At 35.8% G+C, this 5,983-nt stretch overlaps 1 non-coding gene across 1 annotated transcript; it reads left to right on the forward strand.

The window, feature by feature from the left end:
* The first annotated feature begins 5,371 nt into the window (after nt 1-5,371).
* LOC114089326 (small nucleolar RNA SNORA42/SNORA80 family) lies at nt 5,372-5,506 on the forward strand. Its single transcript, XR_003582152.2, has one exon. It is a non-coding gene; the product is annotated as a small nucleolar RNA SNORA42/SNORA80 family (small nucleolar RNA).
* The last annotated feature ends 477 nt before the right edge of the window (nt 5,507-5,983 follow it).

Raw genomic sequence — 5,983 nt, forward strand, 5'->3', positions numbered from 1 at the left:
ATTAAATGCCAGAATAAAATTGAGGTGTCTTTGATAAACCACTGGAGAGGTGGCTGCTATTCCCTCCTTTCCTAGAATCTGGACTGCAGCCCCAGAGACAGTAAACACCTGCAGATCCAGCAAGTACTGAAGCACTTTTCAAGAAGTGGAATATTCAACTTGAAAGGCACGGGCAGGATTTTCCAATCAGGCTGAATGCCCTACATTTTGATGACATGAACATTCCAAAAGATGTTCTTCATCTGAAAAATCAAAGGATTTGGATGAGATGGGTCATATTTCATATTAATTTACGGATTGGGTAGGCATCTCAGACTCTTCAGAAATAAAGAAGAGGCTGAGCAAGAAGACTCTACTCTGTCCATAGCCCCAAACTCTACCAGCACCTCTACTCCATCTCATTTAGATGACTTTTCCCAACAAGGAGGAAAGGATGGAAAGGAAAGAGGGAGGAAGGGAAGGAGACAGAGAGAAAGAAATATTGAAATACTCTACTATTTACATTTGCCTGAGTACAGGGTTCCATGGGTTGAGAGACAGAGCCTTCTCTATCCACTCTGCCATGACAATCTTCAACACAATAGTCCCAAGATCTTTCTCGGAGTCAGTGATCCATTCTGAACATGACCGTAATTTTGGATAGGGCAAAGACTGATAGGTACAAATAGTAAAATGAGGAGTAAGGGAAGAGAGATGGGAATTAGTTCCCATCTCTCTTGCCTTACTTATTGATTTACTATTCTAGTAGTTACATGGTATATGATTTCATTTAATTTATTCATTTCAGTTCCCTATGACTCCCATGTTCTTTTCTCCTTATAACAACTTTATACAATGTTTTTACTTTTATTTCACAAATGAACAAACTGAGAGGTTACAAAATTTAAGAAATATGCTAAGGGTCACAGAGTTAAGTGGCAAAATAACATTTAGAATGCTGTGAATCTGTAACTTGACAACCTGAGTTTCTTGTACTTAAAAAATAAAAAACGAGAGGAAGATGCCTTATCCTAGAACAACCTTTCTTTACTTGAAAATGCTAGTGTGTCCAAGAAATAAGACATAAAGACATGCATACGCATAATCCATAGAGAAAAGTTTGGAATATATATTCATATTGGTTATCTCTGAGTAGTAGAATATGGAGAGAAGGAGAAAAACAATTTCACATTTTATTCTATATTTTTATTTTATTTGACTATTTTGTTTTCACAATGTATTATTATGGTACTACTATAGTTTAAGAAATCAAAAGAAAATGGAATTTCCTGTTCATAAGAACACATACCTCTGAATTAATTTGGCTAAGAATTGTCAAGGTTTTGAAACAAATTTCCTTAACAATAAGGTACAAGGCTTCCATTGCCACATTCAACTTTATTATTAATCTGCTTAGCTAAATCCTGCCCTGAAGTATTAACAGAGAATATGGATTATGGATGGATGGAATCCGCTATTTTCATTCACAAATATTAAGCATCTAAGACTCTGCCCCTTCTCTATTCTCAACCTCTCTCTTCTAGGAGGTATGCAGTGTTAGCAGCTTATTAAGCTACCTGTGAATATTTCTGTAACAACTTCTGTCCCCACATCTAGATGTCACATTAAAGAACAGCCTCCTGCTGCCACAGTTTCCTTTAGAAACAAACATTTCCTCAAAGGGAAGCCTTCCAACCTTTAGTCAAAATTGGGACTCAAAAATACAATTTTTTTTTTCAAAATTAAAACACTGTGGATTATCTCTTACTGCCATACTGGCAATACCTAGTGTATATCTGCATGTGTGATGTATTATCACATTAATCAAAATTTATCACATTTTAGTTCAGTTATGCCTTCCCATCAAAACTTGATAATAACCCTTTGTTGTTTTAACCATTGGGGGACCAGGAAAACACCATTCAGTGTAATTAACCATTTGCTCAAAAACCATTTAGTTAGGCACGGAATTGAACAAACTATAGGGTATCTTTTTCATTAATTCCACAAACATTTAATGAATATGATGTATAGTTCAACCAATGCCTTATGCATTAGGTATACAGAATAAATTGAACATTGCCCATGACCTCAAAGAGCAGACAGTCTAGTGAAGGCAGCTGCCACAAATAGGTGAATTGCCAACTAGTCAGCAGCTCCACACATAGGAATCAATGAGCTTTGTGAATGTGTCAAGCATGCTAATGAAGGTGTGTGCTGTTGGAGAATGAAGAAGAAATGGGAAATCATCCAGGGCAGTGTTTCCAGGAAGACTCTGAGACTAGACAGGTTTTCCAGCAGAGGTGTGGCTCATATTCAGGGTCCTTCCTTGAGCTATATTCTATAATCCTTCTCTTTGATCCCCAGTCTGCAGAAACCACATTGTAGCTGCAGAGATCCAGGTAGATAATTTTAACAGTTTTCTAAGCCGCCGTATGGTTTGAATTAGGGATCCCTGAAATTGAGGGGTAGAGATCAGGTCCATAGGCTTTTTGATCTTACTCCTTAACATATCTATTCCATTTGAATTTTTAACCTAGTAAGGTAACAGAAACTAGGTCCTTATTTCTATTAAGTTAGCAAAAATCTCCTACCTGGAGTGAGCTAAGTGAGAAATTCTTGCAACTTTTATATCTGAGGCCAGTTTCTAAAATCACATTTATGTTGCATTCTAGAGACATGCAAAGTAATCACTAAAACCTGTGCTCCAAGATTATAGATTCACTGTTTAAGTCCATACAAATAAGGGGAAGCACACTTTTTCAAAGCTATCACACAGATAGCTTGTCAGGACTTGCAGTTGAAGAAGGTAGCAGAACTCATGTGTTTATAGCTCTTCTCTCCTCCATCCAAAAATCCGATGAAAGGAAACTAGAAAGTATCAAGCTAGGACAAAGAAAACTGGAAAATTTAAGGAAAATTATTTTAACAAAAGAAATATGTCAACAAAACTGAGAGGATGAAAACAAGCAGAGAAAGTTAAGAATTCAAACATCAGCAAAAAAATTCATGAAATTGAAAGCATGGAAATTTGTGGCCCAATATATTTGAAAGAAAGGCAGATGATACTCCCAAAATGGGGTAAAGAGAGGTAAATTAAATGTCTGTTTAGCCCTTCAGTGGATGAATGGATAGAAAAAAAATGTAGCATATATACACAATGGAATTTTACTCAGAATAAAATCATGGCATTTGTAGGTAAATGGATGGCGTTGGAGAAGATAATGCTAAGTGAAGTTAGCCAATCCCAAAAAAACAAATGCTGAATGTTTTCTCTGATATAAGGAGGCTGACTCATAGTGGGGCAGGGAGTGGGAGCATGGGAGGAATAGATGAATTCTACATAGAGAAGAGGGGTGGGAGGGAAAAGGAGGAGGCAGGGAATTAACAAGGATGGTGGAATGTGATGGACATCATTATCCAAAGTGCATATATGAAGACTCGAATTGGGTGTCAACCTACTTTATATACAAACATAGATGTGAAAAATTGTGATACATATGTGTAATAAGAATTGTAATGAAAAAAAAAACAAGTACATGTATAAAGACATGTTGGCGTGAACATACTTTATACAAAGATATGAAAAATTGTGCTCTATATGTGTAATAAGAATTGTAATACATTCCACTGTTGTGTATTTAAAAAAAGAAAATCAATAAAAAAGAGAAGAAAAATAAAAGAGCAGTTAATGATCAGCTTGCCTACCCTGTGCAATGGGCTTATTATACAGTATCCCTAGCACCATCGAAAGGAACTGGAGGAACTAAACAGTTTAGAGATAAGACCTGTAGTTACTGACATTCAAGGTTCCTATAATAATATGCCCCTTCCCGGTTAGCCTACAGTGAGGCCACCCCAACAAATCTTTTTCCATACGCATTGAGTATTTCAGCAACTACTTAATAGGTCATTCTTAAATATGAATCAATAGCCAAGGACCAAATATTTGACTAACACCTCTAATATTGAAGACAATGACTACAACAGCCAAACAGGACAAAGAATTTGGAAAAAAAAATAGTTATAATCCAAAGAACAAGGGAGAAAAACTATAATCATTTTATTTGGAGAGATGAGAGATTATCTGCGTCTTTCCAATTGGTAAAGAATTTTATGTTTTCGAAAGTAACTAAGAAAACTTTCAGGAATCAAAAATATAATAAGGTAAGTAAATTTCTTAGGGACATTAGAAGATAATACAGTGAATTCTACCTTTATGAATAACTATAAAGCACCAATTAAGATAAATAAATAAATAAATAATAGCATGAAGGAAGGGGAAAATGGGAAGGGAGGGAGATACTGGGGACTGAAATAGAGCAAATTTTATTCCATACATGTATGTTTATGCCAGAATGAATCCCACTATTATGTGTAAACTACTAAACACATTTTAAGAATATGCATCATTTTTTAAATCACCTCTTAAAAACTACTTGAGGATAGAAGGATCTGTCAAAAAAAAAAAAACCAGAAATACTTAGAATTCAGAAGAGAGAGAAACAAACACATGAGAGGTGACAAAAATTCTACACTGCTGAAAAAGGAAAGCCCAGGATGATAATAAGTCTGTGGGCACAGTCATTCTTGAGACTCTATGGGAACTAGGAGAAAGACTTACAGAGGAAAAAAAGAAAGTAGCATACTATTTGATGTCTTTGGCCATATTCACTTGGTTTCTATATTCTCATATGGTGTTCAGAGGAAGAACTAGTGAGAGGTATATAAGAAATTAAGCAAATTAGAGGGTCAAGATAATTAACTATGTTTTATAACAATTGACTCATAAAATGCCTTAGCTGAGGACAATGCCTGCAGCTTAAAATTCAAGAAACATATTATCAATACAGAAAATCAGAATGCAAATATGAACCTTTTAAATACCTGAATAAGAAATTAATAGTTTCTTGGGAAAAGGGTTGGGAACTGGGAGAGTATGTCAGGGAACTGCCAGATGCACCTTATAGAAGCATTTGATTTTCTAAATTATAAACCTGTTATTACTTTAATTTAAAAAGTCAATCTATAAAGTCCTTCTCAGATAACTCATTTTTCACATGATAGCTACAAATGTATTGATGTGTGCCTGTGCTGTGTGGCTCAGCCTATCTCCTTTAGAGAAGGATGTTGGTCTATAAATAATCCCTTTTATTCTAATTATGTTTTCCCTATCTTGCATATATCAAGCAATTTTGTATTACATCATTGTTTATTTTAGTGCAGCTATTAATAACTGCTTGTTTAAAAGGTGAAAATCTGTTGTAAATCCTCCAAATGCCAAGACAAAAAGGGGGCCTGGGCAAATTAGAAGATGTGATCAGTCAAACTCTAGAGCAAGTAAAAGATGTTTAGCAGCTGAGACGCTAGAAATCATGGCATCTATCCTTTCAAAAGTACAATACATATGGCAAGTCTATCCCCCTGGGCCTTTCATAGTGTCCTATGCCAGGGCACACTGTGGTCCCAAACCATTGCCTGGCTTCTGTGTGCTTAGGCTGCTGGTACTGAAATGGGTTGCACAGTGGGGAAAAAAATAAATAAAAAGTATACTTAGTTCTATACCTGACTTTTGACTTATAAGATTCGGTTGTTCAATATTTTTAAGTGTTTACCTACATGACAAGTTCCAAGTTATTCTAGGAGGTTCCAAAATGAGTAAGATTTGTCAAGCCTCAAAATGACATTTAAGGTAGTTTGATGGGAGAAAGCTGTAGTAATGGAATTACTGATGGATAAAATTCCAGGAAAAAAGAAATAATATATTTTTTTTATCTTTGGAACATCAGTTTTGTTATGCAATTTGTGAGAAACAAATGTATTAAGAAAGCAGAGAAGAGAGAAAGGTCAGAGGAGAGCAAGGCAGAGGGAAAGTGTCACAGGAGAAACAGTCTCTGATGTCTCTTGCAAGTGGAGGCAAAGGAGACTCCTGATGTCCAGGTGGATCAAGAGGCACTCCTGGCTAGAACCCATGCAGAGAAGCCTGAGCCAGTTTGCACACGTT

The sequence above is a fragment of the Marmota flaviventris genome, chromosome 13, assembly GCF_047511675.1.
Source record: "Marmota flaviventris isolate mMarFla1 chromosome 13, mMarFla1.hap1, whole genome shotgun sequence".
In the NCBI taxonomy this organism is placed as follows: Eukaryota; Metazoa; Chordata; class Mammalia; order Rodentia; family Sciuridae; genus Marmota; species Marmota flaviventris.